We start from the raw sequence: 18,350 nt of genomic DNA, 5'->3' as shown, positions 1-18,350 counted from the left end.
TCAAGTTCTTTGGATAAATACCCAGCAGTGGAATAGCTGGATCATATGGTAGATCTATCCTTAATTTTCTGAGGATACTCCAAACTGCTTTCCATAGTGGCTGCACCAGTTTGCACTGCCACCAGCAGTGAACAAGGGTTCCCTTCTCTCCACACCCTCAACAACATTTGTTGTTTCCTGTCTTGTTAATTATAGCCATTCTGACCGGAGTGAGGTAATACCTCATTGTAGTTTTGATTTGCATTTCCTTGATAGCTAATGATGTTGAGCATCTTTTCATACGCCTGTTGGCCATCTGTATTTCTTCTTTGGAGAAATCTCTGTTCAGATCTTTTGCCCATTTTCTAATTGGATTGTTGGTTTTTTGTTGTTGTTGTTGAGCTGTATGAGTTCTTTGTATATTTTGGATATTAACCCCTTATCTGATATGTGGTTTGCAAACATCTTCTCCCAATTGTTAGGTTGTCTTTTCGTTTTGTTGATGGTTTCCTTTGCTGTGCAGAAATTTTTAGTTTGATATAGTCCAATTTGTTCATTTTTTCTTTTGTTTCCCTTGCCCGGTCAGACATGGGACTTGAAAATATGCTGCTCAGACCAATGTCATAGAGCGTACTGCCTATGTTTTCTTCTAGAAGTCTCATGGTTTCGGGTCTTACATTCAAGTCTTTAATCCATTTTGAGTTGATTTTTGTGCATGGTGTAAGGGAATGGTCCACTTTCATTCTTTTGCATGTGGCTGTCCAGTTTTCCCAACACCATTTATTGAAGAGACTCTCCTTTCTCCATCGTATGCTCTTGGCTACCTTGTCGAATATTAGCTGTCCATAAATGTGTGGGTTTACTTCTGGGCTCTCAATTTTGTTCCATTGATCTGTGTGTCTGTTTTTGTGCCAGTACCATGCAGTTTTGGTTACTATGGCTTTGTAGTATAATTTGAAATCGGGGAGTGTGATACCTCCAGCTTTGTTGTTTTTTCTCAGGAATCTTCTGGCTATTCGGGGTCTTTTGTTGTTCCATATAAATTTTAGGATTCTTTGTTCTATTTCTGTAAAAAATGTTGTTGGAAATTTGATAGGGATTGCATTGAATCTATAGATTGCTTTAGGAAGTATGGACATTTTAACAATGTTAATTCTTCCAATCCAAGAGCATGGAATATCTTTCCATTTCTTTGTGTCTTCTTTGATTTCTTTCAGCAATGTTTTATAGTTTTCGGTGTACAGATCTTTCATCTCTTTCGTTAAGTTTATTCCTAGGTATTTTATTCTGTTTGTTGCAATTGTAAATGGGATTTTGTTCTTAATTTCTCTTTCTGCTACTTCATTGTTAGTGTATAGAAACGCAACGGATTTTTGTACATTGATTTTGTATCCCGCAACTTGACTGTATTCCTTTATTATTTCTAAAAGTTTTTTAGTGGACTCTTTAGGGTTTTCTAGATATAAAATCATGTCGTCTGCAAAGAGTGACAGTTTCACTTCTTCTTTTCCAATGTGGATCCCTTTTATTTCTTTTTCTTGCCTGATTGGTCTGGCTAGGACTTCCAATACTATGTTAAATAAGAGTGGTGACAGTGGGCATCCTTGTCTGGTTCCTGTTCTTAGAGGGATAGCTTTCAGTTTTTCTCCATTGAGAATGATATTTGCTGTGGATTTGTCATATATGGCCTTTATTATGTTGAGGTATTTTCCTTCTATACCCAATTTATTTAGAGTTTTTATCATAAATGGATGCTGTATCTTGTCAAATGCTTTCTCTGCATCTATTGAGATGATCATGTGATTTTTATTCTTCATTTTGTTAATGTGATGTATCACGTTGATAGATTTGCAGATGTTGAACCATCCCTGCATCCCTGGAATGAAACCCACTTGATCATGATGCATGATCTTTTTAATGTACTGTTGTATTCGATTTGCTAGTATTTTGTTGAGGATTTTTGCATCGATGTTCATCAGTGATATTGGCCTGTAATTTTCTTTTTTTGTGTTGTCCTTGTCTGGTTTTGGTATCAGGATAATGTTTGCTTTGTAGAAGGAGTTAGGAAGCCTCCCCTCCTCTTCAATTTTTTGGAAGAGTTTGACAAGGATAGGTATTAAGTCTTCTTTGAATGTTTGGTAGAATTCACCAGGGAAGCCGTCTGGTCCTGGACTTTTATTTTTTGGGAGGTTTTTAATTGTTGTTTCGATCTCCTTACTGGTGATGGGTCTATTCAAATTTTCTACATCTTCTTGGTCCAGTTTTGGAAGGTTGTATGTTTCTAAGAATTTATCCATTTCTTCTAGATTATCCAATTTGTTGGCGTATAGCTTTTCATAGTATTCTCTTATTATCTTTTGTATTTCTGAGGTGTCCGTTGTAATCTCTCCTCGTTCATTTCTGATTTTATTTATTTGAGCTTTCTCTCTTTTTTTCTTGGTGAGTCTAGCTAAGGGTTTGTCAATTTTGTTTATCTTTTCAAAGAACCAGCTCTTGGTTTTATTAATTTTTTCTATTGTTTTTTTAGTCTCTATTTCGTTTATTTCTGCTCTGATTTTTATTATTTCCTTCCTTCTGCTGATTTTGGGCTTTGTTTGTTGTTCTTTTTCCAGTACCTTTAGGTGCACTTTTAGATTGTCTATTTGGGATTTTTCTTCTTTGTTGAGGTAGGCCTGAATCGCTATAAACTTCCCTCGTAGAATGGCTTTTGCTGTATCCCACAGATTTTGGCATGTTGTGTTTTCATTTTCATTTGTCTCCAGGAATTTTTTTATTTCTTATTTGATTTCTTCATTGACCCAATCATTGTTCAGTAGCATTTTGTTCAATCTCCACATTTTTGTGGCTTTTCTGGTTTTCTTTCTGTAGTTGATTTCCAGTTTCATACCTTTGTGGTCAGAAAAGATGCATGGTATTATTTCGATCTTCTTAAATTTATTGAGACTTGTTTTGTGGCCTAATATGTGATCAATCCTGGAGAATGGTCCATGGGCATTTGAAAAGAATGTGTATTCTGTGGTTTTGGGATGGAACGTTCTGTATAAATCTACTAAGTCCATCTGGTCTAATGTGTCCTTTAAGGCGAGTGTTTCCTTATTGATCTTCTGTTTGGATGATCTATCCATTGGTGTAAGTGGAGTGTTAAAGTCCCCTACTATTATTGTGTTACTGTCTATTTCTCCTCTTATGTCTGTTAATAATTGCTTTATATATTTAGGTGCTCCTATGTTGGGTGCATAGATATTTACAAGTGTTATATTTTCTTGTTGGATTCTTCCCTTTATCATTATGTAGTGCCCGTCTTTGTCTCTTATTACAGTTTTTGATTTAAAGTCTATTTTGTCTCATATATGTATTGCTACCCCCACTTTCTTTTCTTTGCCGTTTGCGTGGAATATCTTTTTCCATCCTTTCACTTTCAGTTTGTGAGTGCCTGTAGGTCTGAAGTGCGTCTCTTGTATGCAGCATATACATGGATCTTGTTTTTTTATCCAATTGGCCGCCCTATGGCATTTGATTGGAGCATTTAATCCATTGACATTTAAAGTAGCTATTGATAAATATGTATTTATTATTTTGTCACTTTTTCTTTTTTTTGGGTGTTTTAGTAGTTCTTCTCAGTTCCTTTCTTTTTCTCTTGCTCTCTTCACTTGTGGTTTGATGGCTATCTTTAGTAATATGTTTGATTTCTTTTGTCTTACTTTTTTTCCTGCTTGTTATAGGTTTCTGATTTGTGGTTACCATGAGGATCCTATTTAATATACTATGCATATAACAGTCTATATTGAGTAGATAGACTCTTTAGCTTGACCTCTTTCTGAAAGCTCTACTTTTTCACTCCCCCCCTCCCACATTATATGTTTTTCACATCATATATAGTCAACCTTTTAATTCTAAAGATGCAAATTTTTCTGAAATATTAGTGACATGTAAATTTAGCAAATAATTTTATTCCTGTTTAATGTTATTGCTGGTAACTATCCAATTAAATATCCAAAATAATTGGAAAGCTAATTTAGAAAATAGTAATATTGCTTATATATTTTCAGGAAATGTTCCTAGATTGTTCTCTCCAGTCTGGGACTCCATATAAATTCTACTCTACTTTACAGTCATTCATTCTTTCTCTCAATCACTCCAAAATATTTTAGAGTGGCTAATATGTGCTTGTCACTGTTTGGGGTGCTAAGGTAGAGCCAGGAACAAGGGAGACGAGGTTAATATTCTCTTGGAGCTTGCATTTCAGTGGAGGGATGGATAAATCCCCAAGATGGTTTCAGTTACTGGTAAATGTCACAAAAAATAATTGGATCACTATATAAGTTTGCTAGGGCTGCTGCAACAAAGTACCACAAACTGGGTGGCTTAAACAACAGAAATGTATTGTCTCACGGTTCTGGAGAGTAGAGAGAGTAGAAGGCCCAGATCAAGGTGTTGGCAGCTTTGGTTCCTTCTGAGAGCTGTGAGGCAGAATCTGTTTGACGATTCTCCCTTGGCTTCTGGTGCTTTACTGGTGATCTTTAGTGTTCCTTGGTTTGTAGAAGTATCACCCATATTTCTATATATGTCTTCACATGTTCTCCCCATGTGTGCATGTCTCTGTGTCCAAATTTCCCCTTTTTACAGCCCAGACTAATTATCTTAGTTTAATTTGATTACCCCTGTAGATGCCCCATCTCCAAAGAAGGCCACGTATCTTTTTGGGGGGCCACAATTTAATCCAGAGTAGTAATTTGTTAGAGACTGACTGATGAGGGATGCTGTGGAGAGTTTGGATAAGGTCGCGTTGGTCATGCCTTGAAAAAGGACAAGGGCCAGATGAGAGAAGTTAAGGAGTCAGAGCTTTCCTTGAAGAGCAAGTATCAAGTGAAAAGCCCCTCAGGCTGGAACAGATTTGTAGAGTCTGAGGAGCAGACAGGTCGCTATGGCTGGAGGATCCGGGGCAAAGGAGAATAGTGTATAAAAAGATCAAGGAAGTATGCAGGGCCTGAATTGTGGGGCTCTCTGGAGGCCATGAGAAAGAGTTTAGAGTTGTCTTAATTTAAAGAGTCAGCAGCTGGAAGTTTTTAAAGAGGGAGTAATATGGTCTAATATACATTTTAAAAGATGACTCGGACATTTCTCTTTTGTCTGTGAAGGCCATCCAATCCCTTCAGCTCTTTGCGATGTCTCTTTTTCTTAACACCTGGATCATTTACTGTGTTCTCACTCCATGGACGTGTTAGCAGAAATACAAGAATCAAACACTGTTAGGTGCTGTATTCACCTAGAAGGCTCAATTGTTATCTTTATAGAAGATTCTTCTTTCGAAGTCCTCTGCTCATTGGTTGCTACACTTGGTGTCATTTCATTTTATATACATTCAAAAAGTTTAGAGATGAAAGTCTTCATTTTTTTTTTTTTTTTTTTTTTTTTTAATACAGAAGGGAAAGCTTATCCTTCTAGGTCCAGGCTAAACCTCACCTCTTCTTCAACACTTCCCTCAGTGTCCTCACAGCAGCTCTTACTTCCTTTGTGGTTCAAGCCTGAATTTTAACACTTCATATTTTATCGCAAGTATTTGTTATCCAATGCCCCAGATAGTCTGTGGAGTCTTTTAGTTCAGGAACTTCAATTTTATTTATTGTTCATATTTTTGTAGCCAGCATGTTACACAATCTCTGACAACAGGAAGAAACTAAGTGCATTTTGATGATTATGATACATTCCTTAGAAATGTTCTCTAAAAGAATTTTATTTTCCACCAACCAAAAAAAATTAAAGGTACTTAGAAACAATGAGATTTTAATAACAGACTTGTGCTGGCTTTGCCATATTCACTTTAGACTTTTCCAGGTGAATTGCCCACATTCCAAAAGTGACTTGCTTTTGTTGAATCTGAGCTTTGTCATTAGCACAAACTGGAACTTGTGAATTCTTCCTCAATGGCTGCCTCATTGATTCAAGCTTCTTGAAACAACTTTCAGCAGAAAATTTCCCTTCCTTCACCTCCCAATGGAGGGGGAAGATGATATTCATTATTAAATTTCTCATTTATAACTTTTTCAGACTTTCTGTTTATCATGCATGTTGAATTTCAAGTTTTTGATTAGAAACTTATAAACCTTTAAAACTTGTAGATCATGTTGCAAACTCTAAGAAGACAGGGATGGAACTGCTTTTTAAAATGCCTGTGCTGTTACTGTTTTGTTCTCTTGGGTATGTTGACATGAATAAGAGTGACTCTCTGCTAACAGATAATTCCACTGGTGGTGTTTCTGCCCTGTGAATCACATGGGGTTTGCATCCTTTGTAGTTGTGTATCCTGGTCTTTAATAATTCTTTTTATATCCAGAGAACTGCATTTAATGTAAAAAAAACAGTGGCTTGTTAGTGATGACTTAAATGGAAATGAAGATTAATTCATCCAAAATTCATTGAGTTTCTACAGTGTAGGATGCACAAGAAAGGCAGGGCTGACTACTTGGGTGACCATATCATCCAGGTTTGCTCAGGACAGTCCCAGTTTTAGCACTGAAAGTCCTGTACCCTGAAGAACCCCTCAGTCCTAGCTAAATTGGTCATCCTAAAGCTGACAAGCTCTTATTTAATTACAAAGATTAATTTTTAATCCATTTTTCTTTCTTTTGCTTTTATTTTTTCATTTTTTTCCCTCCAAAACACAGTAGTTAAAAGACAATCAAATGAAATATTCCTGAAATGTACATAAAGAAAATAAGGACAGGGGATATTTAGGTGAAGTTTATTTGGTGAAATGAATACTGCCCTGTCTCAAACCTTTCCTGGAAGAGAGTAGTAAGTTTGTCACTGCATGTTAGTAGGTCACTGACTCTTTGGTAATGTGTAGAAACAAGGGTAGAAGTACTTTTGAGGAAAAGAGGTGAAAAATACAGGGCAGTCCTGGGGACTCTGTCTCTGTGGGTTTAGACACCACTACCCTGAGTGTCCATTCCCCAAATTGTTTGAAGAACATAAACTTGTCTTTTGAGAAGATGTTATAAATTTAACTTATACCTATGTGATCCATGCCAAGGCTCTATTTTTCTCTCTGAAACTTGTTTTCTGAACTATTAAAGGGGGAAGCTAATAATGCTTATATACTTATTGTGAGGTTTAAATGGCATAACATTTCCTAGAGTATCTGTATATAGACCAAAATAAGTATTCAATAAACGTTCATTATTAGCATGGGGTTCAACCCCTGTGCTGCCTTCTCTTTGTGGCCTTTCCTGAGACCCTGGTAAACTGGTCTTCGTTTCCTTTCTCCTTTGTCCATGATCTATTATAGCAATTCCTGAACTTTATTACACATATTTATTTATTACATTTATTTATCTCTATTTCTGCTGCTTCAAAAGTGTGCAAGCTTCTTGAGAAGAGTGACCAAGGATTCTATATTTTTGATGCTTAACACAGTGCCAGGCACACAGTAGAGATTCAACACATTTTTGACAATAACTAATAGATGAAGAAGCGAGAGAATGGTCATGGGAGAGAGGGTCACTCAAGAAGAGAGAAATTCAGATCTTTTGCTCGAGTACTTGAGAAAATAATGTAGAATTGAATAATTAATCACCTTTTACTCAAACTTGCTTCTCTTTATGCAAGATGCAGATCAATTCATGCTGACTTTCTACTTCAGTGCTCACCCACTGACTACAAGAGTAAGTCCACAGTCTTCGCCATTTGAGACATTCCCCAAAGATTTCATGCCATGCTATCCATGTTGCAATGCCCCTGTACTTGGCGATTTCTCTGTATGAAACATTTTGCTCTTTCCATTTTCACCCTGCCAGCCTCCATTCCTTCTTTACCTAACGAAACCTTAGTAATCCTTCAAAACTCAGTTTCAGTATTATCTCCAATAAGGCATTTCTGGCATACTCTAACCCTGCTTCTCAAAGCCTAAATAAATATATTTTTTGTGTATTTCATAATATTTCATGCAAAATTCTTTTATTCCCTCTATCTTATAGTCAGTTTTCCCTTGAGAGTGAAAGCTTATTCACGGAAGGGACTATGACTCTTTTTTTTTAATATTATTTCTTATCTAGTGCCTGGTATATAACAGGTACAAAAATGGTTTTTGAATGAATGCCTTTGAATCTGAAATTGGTAGCAATTGTGTACCTTATACTCTATTTCAAAAGAGCTATATTTCTCCCAGCTTGTGCAGAGTGAATTGTCACACCATAGCTATTGCTTTCTAGGGTACAAGGCTGTGCAATAGAGTTTATTGACCACAGATTTAAAGTTTGTTTGCTAGCAGTACTCCAGGGTTGAATTGATTATGCCCATCCTCTCAGTTAGATGTCAACCATAGTCGTCTCATAAGTCAAAGTTCCATGGGGTAGCTCTCACACTAAGGCCAAGTACACTGCCTGATTGACAAAACTGTCCTCTTCTAAGTCAATGATTCAGTGATGCGAAGATGGCTAAAAGTGAGGTTAGAGTTCTCTACTTCCCTTTCACTTAAATTTAAATTATACCTTCCTCAACCAAGGTCAAACTTTCTGCCTGCAAATTACACATATTCCTCTTTTATACAGAATAATTGCCTATTGACCTAAGTAAAGAACGCACTAGACTTAGAGACAGAGGCCTGTGGTTGAGTTGTGCTCTGTCCAGGAGAGATATTTGATCAAGGGAATGCTGATTAAACTCTTTATCCATTTCCTCAGCTGTAAAAGAGAAAAAAGAATTCCCACCTCAGAGTGTTGTTGAAGGAATGAAATAATAATACATATAACATGTACTTTCTTCATTTCTGGAATTATATTTTGATATGTTATTCCTAAGGAGATATTGTTTTTCTATTTTGACACCAAAACCTTCTTTTGGAAAGAAAATATGTTTCTTTTCTTCTTTTTTAATGAGGAGGATTGGCTTTGAGCTAACATCTGTTGCCAATCCTCCTCTTTTCACTGGAGGAAGATTGTCCCTGAGCTGACATCTGTGCTAATCCTCCTCTATTTTGTATGTGGGACACTGCCACAGCATGAATTGATGAGCGATGTGTAGGTCTGCGCCTGGGATGTGAACACATGAACACTGGGCCACCGAAACGAAGCATACAAACTTGTCTACCATGCCACCAGGCTGGCCCCCAAGAAAATATGTGTTTTTGAGCACACTTTTGTGCTTGTTTCTTAAACAAACTGAGCTTGTTTCTTAACACATTCTGGTCCTTTGGTTTGTCATTTGTCTGTATGACATTTATAAGAAAAATTCACCCCTTTTGATCTGACCACATAAAGGTATGTGAGTTCATTCTCTAATATCTCAAAACCAATGATGACAATAGTCAGACAATAAAATACACTCATGTTGTTGTGATAATCAAGTAACAGGCGGCTAGCTAGATGGGGAATCAAGCCTGAGATTGTGCAGTTCTAAAACACCTCTTCCACTATTAGAACAAATTTACAGGAAGTAAAACACCTGAAAGATAACTGAAATAATAGGAAATAGTGCAAACTGTATGAAAAATATTGACCAGCACACATATGGGTCTCAAGGTAAGAAGTAAACAGCAACTAAGAGATATGGAGATAAATAAGACAGACTTCCTAAGTCAGCAAGACAGAGTAAGACAATAAACAGCAATTTCAAATATTATTAACACTCTGTGACTGAAACAAAACCAAAGATTCAAAGGATGTGGGCAATAAGAATGAAAATTTTAACAGAAATCAGTATATGATTAACTATTGAATGAACAGTACAGAAACTACAAGGAGAGGAAGAAAGAATTGCCTTTCTCTGATGTGAGTAACTGGTTATTATCAGGCCTGGGCCCTGCACAATTCTAGACTTCTCTAGGAAGATGATCTCTGATCTACCTGTCATGGCACAGTTTCCATGGACATAACAGTGTTAAGATGAATGAAGGATGATGTATTCTAGAGGTTAATTGTCGTTCTTGCTTACTGTGCAACAGTCTATGGAGCTGGACTTGGCTTGGGGTAGATTTAGTTGGCCTGTGGAACTTGATTCTATGTAACTGGAATAATGCAAAAGGAAAGCAGAGCAGTGGCTTCTGTATGCCAAGGTGAATCACACAATGAATTTCATCCCTGACAAGCGTAAACTCTCTTGTTGGTGAGTTGGGTAGGGTGGGGTGGGATGAGAAGTTGTGTATGGGTAGCTGCTGAACCTCCCAAAGAGATAGAAAATGCTGAATTGCTTGTCCTGTGTTCTTCTATAAAGCTAAGTCAACACAGTTGTAAGTTAAAAGCCCACTCATGAATGCCATTGCTAGCGTGAATCTGCTGGTGGTGTTTTGGTGAGTTTTTATGGTGGGTATGGATTTGGAGATCTTGAGGAGCAGATGGAAACACTTCATATAGGGGCAATAGCATGAATTTTATGCCATAAGATGGCGAAAATAAGATGCATGGGCATGTTGGAGAAGGAGTTTGACCAGAGTGGAATGGTCATGAAAGAGTATTGCTGCTATTCCAATGAGAAAATGTCAGTTGGATGAGAGGGGAGGGGCTGAAAGACTGGGGTGGAGGATGGGATGTGAGTGGGGAATAGAGAGTGGGCACAGGTGTGAAAGGCACAGAGGCATAAAAAAGGATGGGGTATTTGAGAAGGATATAGGAAAATCAATTGTGGTTAAAAGGCAAGGCCTTTTATTGGAAGATTTCGGTATCTATTCTGAGGTTATTAAGTAAGAATTTTTTCCTGGTTATCTGTAATATCATGGGTAAATAGAAATACCTTTTTCCTCTAAGATTTCTAAATATCAACTTGAATAATTCTACAGCTTCTCAACCATGGATAAGTAGAGAGAAGTTAGAGAGGATTATTATTTTTGTTCTTTAATCCAGAAATGACAGCTTTATGTAATACTATGTTTTCACTCAAAATACTCCTCTTGTGCTTGAGTACCTATAGCTCCGAATTTTCTCAATTATTTTTGAAATATTGAAGGTTAAAGGAGGGTTGTAATACTCTAATCAAGTAATTGAAAGTAAGGAAACCCTTGGGTGATGAGCAGGATTTATCCAGTGATTACCAAACACGTTCTCTATAACTCATTAGAGACTGCTGCTCTGCGTTTACTTCTTTGATGATAAATAGAGTGTCATGCATTTTGCTATAGCTGCTCTAACATTTGGATGAGTTCCCACAAATATTTTGGGCCACAGGGACATGAAACAGAAAGAAGATCTTAGTCCATCATCCATAATTAATTAGCTGTCTTTGGAGGAAGTTCTTTCACTCTCTGAGATTCTTTTTGTTCATCTGAAAAGTAGAGATAGAATAAATGCTTAAAGTGAGATAATGAATGCAAAAGCCCAAATTGCCTTGGCAGGGATAAGGTTTTATATAGATATGATGACTTTAGAATAATAGTTATATCACTTTCCACCTTAAAATAAAACCAATTCCACACTTTGAGTCATCTGCACACACGCACACACACATTATTTTAGCTAATTTAATTTTTTTATATTAAACATACTATCTGGTTGATTTGCCCTATGTTTTTTAAGATTGTATCTTTTATAAACATCAGCTTTGTTCTTTTCTGAATATGAATTGGAGGCTTCTCTCTAGGGAAACCAAAAGTTTGTAGACAGTCAAGGTAAACATTTTCAACTTGAGCAACGAGGTTGGTTTAGTAACCTGCATATAGAATGAGCTGGTATTTGTGCTGTGTTGGTGTCTTTCATTCTAACAATCTAATAAAAAATTTAAAAGGGCACAATAAGTGATGGCATGACTTTAAGAAATCATAAAATCTATAATCAATCTGAATTTTAACTTTTATAACAACATTTTATTTTTATTCCAACATTTTAAATTCTAAAATGTGTTTATATCTGCGTTCTAAAGTGAAGAAAATGCTCCCTCAAGACTTTTCAGTTTAAGTAAACACTTACTTGGCCGGTGTCTAAATTAGACTTCTGAAGTACATAACCAATCTCTGAATATGGGGTGTTGTAACCCGTTCTCAGATTTCCTCACTGTCCCTGAACTCAAAGATTTCTGGCAGCCTGCTGGAGACTACGCAATTAGAAGTGATTACAAGGAAACTGGGATAATTTAGGGTAAACCAATTGGGTACATTGTTTAGTTGCTTTAAAGACAGGATAAACTGTGAATTGGATGGTTTTTTGTAACAGTCAAACTGTATATGTGTTTCTTTGCCCAGGACAAAGTGTTACAATAAAGCTAGTGTTTCTTTGCTGGGGAAAAAGACACTACAATACTAAAATAATTATTTTACTCTCTTTCTGTGAAGGGGGATGGACAGGATACTGCCTGATTATGAGTTTAATGAAAGAATTTTTTTCTAAATATAAACAGAAAGTCATAAATAAAGATCTAAGTCAACTATTAATTGCCATCTAAGAGGTTTAGACATAGTTACATTCAGGGTCAGAAGATTGTAGAGCTAGAAAATAGGAAAAAAATCAAATCAACTTATATTCAGGTTTTAATTATTTCCCTTGGGCTTAGCATAAATCTGGATTTTTTATTTCTTTGTATTTTGGGGAAGAAACCTGAAGGGAGAATAAATTATTTGGTTTTGATGTTCTTCAGCAGACAATTCTGTAGGTAGTTTATCAGTTTTCACTTCAACATTTGCTCTGTCTGGGTGAGCAGAATTAAAAATACTTCTTGTGGACATATGGAGAGTAGGTGTGAAGAAGTTCTCACTCTATTAACACATTTCTTGACGGAATCTCACATTGGTCAAGAAATGGTAACAATTTTCAGGGAACTGAGAAGTGTGTAACCTAGAGGTGATGCATGTTCTAGAGATGGTTCAGAAAAAGCCCAAATCATCCAAATAACTTGAGTTGCTGTCAAAAGAGTTTTACTGAGGAGAATAACTGGAAGTAGATAGCTTTAAGCCCATTTATATTCAGTTTAAAAAAAGTTTTCACCATGAATTAATGCAAATATTTAGTAGTTGAACTGAGAAGATGAGTTTTTCAAAGGCAGAATTTGGTAAAAATGTTATCTCTGATGTGATGGGCATCTTTAATATAATGGAGTGAAATGCAATATCTCACTCAGGAAAATAGAATGTTCTGGACTCTGCTTCTCCTACTGTCACCTTTGTTGTGCATCTGAGACCGTGGCAGAAAATACCATTCCCACTCAACAGAATACTCTGCTGTTGGATATTTTTTATGTGTTTTCTTTTCATGAACTCTTAAATATTTAACTGGAGCAAAGTTATCTGGAAGTAACGGAAAAGTTTTACAGTTATATGAGGTATGTTTTTCCATCAAATCCAATAAATACTTTGAAATGAAGAATTTGTGGCACTTTTTCTTTGGGACCAGCTTTGGTACAATATAAGGTAACTGTAGATTGGTCATTTTGCACATAATATGGCTTCAGATTAGTAAAGATAGAAAGTGGGAAAAGGGAACCATTTATCGAAGAGATTTTTAATTGTTTGCCTTCTTGCTGCTGGGTGGGTATTGTCACTGATTTTGTGGCAAAACCTCCGGACTCATTCAGTGAGCCATGTCTATGAGATTAAATCTTCTTCTCTCCACCAGTTAGTATAACCTCCCCAGTTTCAAAAAAAAGGAAAAATTGTGTTCATCCTGATAGCTTTGTATTAGTGGTTTGGAGAAGTAAGCTGTGTCATAGACCCATTGGATTAAATACAGCTGGATAATCCAGACTATTTCCCTCATTTTTATTGAAGAGGGAGAGAGGATGGGCAAGTACCCAGCACATGTACTCTTCAGGGTTAGGGATGGGGGCATGGTCAGCAAAGGGTACATTGAGAGAGTGTGTTCAAGTTTGGCTAAACAGTAAAGGAAAGCAGAATCTGCTTTTCTATAAACTTAATAAATTGTTAGAGAAATACAGCAAATGTATATGCAAATAAAATGAAGTGCTTAAAATTGTAACTTTGGCTGTAACTTTTACTAGAATAAGTGACTTGTTATGTGAGATGTCATAGGAACTCAGTAAATTGTGATTTATCTTGGATTTTGAATGTTTTTTTTCCTCCTTTGCCTTGGTTTTGTTATCGGAATATTGTATGAAATATTCATTTAAACTCCCTTGTTACTTAATAATTGGTATTAAATGTGTTTGGACTTCTCATCTGTCCCAGCCTCATGGCTCTGGGATGAGAGACATGAATAGTAAGTAAAGGAGGGCTAGTAGTTAGAAAGAACTTCTTTTCCTCTCCTAACAAATTTCCTCCTTTATCTCTAATAGTTTAATATCTTCTTAGGTAGTGTTTTAATTGATCCCTGGTAGGTTAATAATAACAATTATATATCTGATAACAAATAGTCTTATTCTGAACTTCAAATCCCAATTTTTTCTTTTGATTGACTTTTTTGCTTGCAACTTTATTATTTTTCAAATAATGATTTACTTTAAAATTCTAGTAATATGGAGATGTACAAAAAAGAAAATGTCCATCATTCAATAATTTACTATCCAGAAATAAACACAATTTACATTAAAGTGAATAACTTTCTTTTATGCCTACATTTAGACAATTATTTTTCAAACTGTGGTTTCTAACTTATTAAGGATGATACTAAATTAAATTAGTGGGCAACTAACATTAAAACAATGAAATTGAACACAACAGAAAATTCACTGTATATAACATGGGTAAGTGTATTAAAGAAACTTTTGTTTTAACTACTTGTATGTGTGTGTCTGCGTGTGTATGTATTTCTGTGTGTACTGTATGGTGTAAATTTTATTTCTTCCTGCAATTCATAGTCAAATAAGTTTGAAAGCTAATGACTTAGACAGTGGGCTCAATGGGTGAAAGGCAATCTTAATCTGAGTGAGCAGAACTGGAGACTATTGCTGTGTATAATTACAGTTGACAATGAGACAAGATCAGAGGCCAGAAGGAAAGAGTGACCAAGGGTGAGATAGAGAATAGGAAGAACAAAGAGAAAGGAATAGATACAATGGAATTCTGCTTAAGGACTACTGTTGAAGATACTCTTTTGCCTTACACTCATTTCTCATTCTAGATAGTCTCTTTAGATGAGCATTTGAGACATGAGAGAGGCACTGGAAATGGAACATCCAATAAGAGGAGGGACAGCCTTTAACACAGGTGAAAGGGGGATGGTCTGAGATGTATGATTCTAGCACATCCTCCCTCTGCCAAGAATCCTCTCCTGGAAGATGGTGCAATCAAATTCACTCTCAGTTTCATTCTCTTTTTAAAGCCTTGTATCCATTATGAAATACACATACTTCCAGGTCAGGCCACATTTAAAGTTTGTACCAGTCATCCATCCCCCTGCTTGAGCCATTTAACCTACCTGGGACTCAGGTCTTGCATTATGAAACTAAGATGTTGGGTCCGATGACCTCAAACTTCCCTTCTAATCCTGACATTGTATGGATTATACATGAGATGACCAAAGGAACAAAAAAGAGATTTTGATAGAAATAAAATGGCAGCAAGGTGGAGTTAGAAACATGCGTGTAGATGGGAAGAAATTAGAGCTTAGAATTCAAAACGTTTTTCTAAATTAAAAAATTATCCAAGGACTGACTGAAGAGAAGGCTGATATAATACCAGCACCATCCACTGATTATTTGCTATTTGCTAAATGCCACGCTTAACTCTTCAATACATTGTTTCTCCAGTCCCCACAAGAACTTCTATAGTGCAGATACTATTAGTCATGTATAAATATTGGGATACAAGGTAACTAAGTGATTAATTAATAGAATCAGAGTGTAAATCTAGCTTTGATTACAAATCCCTTACTTTTCACTATACTATGCCAAATTCATAGTTTGAAACCTAATTAGGATTAGGTTTTATATCATTGAGAATCTGTATTGATAATCTCCGTATTCAAATTTTAAAGCATGTACTTTATAATGGGAATATGCAATGACTAGTATAATATGAGGCATAGAGGGTAAAGAGCCAGAAAATATGAGCTTTAATGTCAGTTGCATCTTCTGCCAGGGAGAGCTTTGGTGAGCTGCATAAATCCCTGAATTATAGTTTTTTTATCTTTAAAAAACATCAAAAACGTTTTAATAATCTCTTCTGTGTGTCTCAGGATTGTAACCAGGATAAAACAAATTAATCTACTTGAAACCATATTTAAAGTATAAAGCAGTGAATAAATGAATAAAATATTATTTAATTTATTCTTGGATTTACCCATTGCCTGAATAGGAGAAGGACTTTATAAAATGATGCTCTGTAAACTATGAAGCTACTTTATTATAAATTTTGCATCCCCATAAAGAAATAATGGAAGCAATGGTAATTATTAAAATTGAAAAATAGCCTCATTACAAATGTCAAAGGATTATCTGAGAAGAGTTGCCTGATAAGATATACTCCGAGATTAAAAGTACAAGCACAATGAGAGACAGCACAATGTGAAATGGGAAGATTGAGATCAGATGACTTGGATGGCTGATGGCAGAGGCAGTTTGATAAAAGTCAAGCAAGATAAAAGATTGCAGAATCAAAGCAGGCACCGTTTATTCTCAAAGATGAGGTGCAATGGCATTTTGAGCACAAAAGACGTGGTTGTTGTTATGTGAAAAAAAATCTATAAAGACCTTTAAGCCAACACTGTTGTGTAGGACAAGAGTGAAACAAGTTAGCAAGTTTTAGTGTAAGAGGTTGGAAAAGAAAATCAATGTTTTCTTTATCAAGGGCTGGTTCTCCCTCCTCTGAATTCTGTGTGAAGTACTAGTCGTATGTATAAACTCTACAAGGGTTGTAAGAAAGAGATCATGCTTCAAGTACCTGTGCGGGTGAAAAGCTGGGCAAGTTTCGGCTTTTTCTCAATAAAAGTGAACGTTGCCTTGACTAGACTGAATTTTGGAAATCAAGAATCCAGAGCTAAATTAGACCACATTTAGTAACTTTGAAAGAAAGTTTGAATGTAAAAAAGCATGGTGCATTTAAGAAGTTTTGAAGCAAAACTGTTTGGAGATTAAAAACTGGGGTTTGTAAACATGTAGGAGGATGACTTTAGTTATATTTTAATGGTTAAGAAAAAATATTCACTAGCAAATCATATAGGAGCATGACATTGGCAAAAACTCAGCTAAAGCCTTATTGAAATGATGTGGCCATTTTATGATATATATATATATATACTGTATCAGACCAGGAGAAAAGCATTCAAAAAGGCATTACTCTCAATAAATAATTTTAATAACCACTATAAACCACTTTAAGCCCTTTATATTAACTAATATAAGTAATTATAATGTATGAAAAATAGCTCATTTATTATCTTCTGTGTATAAAATGCAAAATCATTTTGCATATACTAGTTCTATTTATCAAAACAACACTGAGAGGTTGCTACTACAATTGTTTTATGAAAGAGAGAGCCGAGGCTGAATCAAGGACGAGTTGTGGTGCTCTGCTACACAGCTGGATTCTGTAAATGTCCAAGCAAGTAATCAAAATTTCTTTATCTCCAAAGATGTTTTCTCCTCCTCTTCCTCCTTCTTTTTCTCTTTCTTCTCCACCCTCCTCCCCACCTTCCTCCCTCTCCTTCTCCTTCCCCTTCTTCCTTTTCCTCATCCTCATCCTCTTCCTCTTCTTCTCTTACATGATCCACTTTCAAAGGCAGCAGCCCACGACCTTGTAAAGAATGGAGCAATGAGGCAGGATATGGAAAAGACTCAAGGTTGAGAGACAGGAACCATGAATGCTAGCTTTGTCTCTATCTTTTCGCTAACGTATAACTTGGGCAAGTTATGTAATGTCTCTGCAAGAGTGACAGTTAAACATGATGCCCTCTGCCCCTGGGCAGTGCAAGTGCATAGTTCTGGGGAAAGCCTGTGTGAACAATTACGTGCAAAAACTTTTATTTCTCAAACAGGCTTTAGTGATGAAAAAATGGCCCTGATGCCCAAGCCTTAAAGTTAGTGCAGAACTTCTGGTTCCAGGTTTATGACAGATAACAAAAACTGACAACCCTCGAGAATGTAACCCTCTGGTACTTAGAAATGCTGCATAAGGTAACATTTTTAAAGTATACGTCATACATTTAATACTAACAGCACTCTCAACTCCAAAATTGGGCACACACATTAAAAATAAAAAGTCATTGCACTACTTAATAAAGTATCACTAGTAACTTTATTAAAAAATGTACAGACTTTGTTAAAAATTTATTAAGCCTTCAAATGACTTGGCTACAGATATTTATAATACATACATTTAAAACCGTATGTTAACTGATACAATCAAATATGATTTGAGGAAATGACTGAGCAAATGATTCCAAAACACATATTTATAAGCTTTGATAATCTGAAACAAACAGCAAAATGAGGTAACCAAATGTACCAATGGGGAGAAATAGCTTTCTAATGAAGGCCTAAAGGTATCTGTGGAAAATATT

The sequence above is a fragment of the Equus quagga genome, chromosome 3 (assembly GCF_021613505.1).
Source record: "Equus quagga isolate Etosha38 chromosome 3, UCLA_HA_Equagga_1.0, whole genome shotgun sequence".
NCBI classification, from domain to species: Eukaryota; Metazoa; Chordata; class Mammalia; order Perissodactyla; family Equidae; genus Equus; species Equus quagga.
This window is presented reverse-complemented; position numbering follows the sequence as displayed.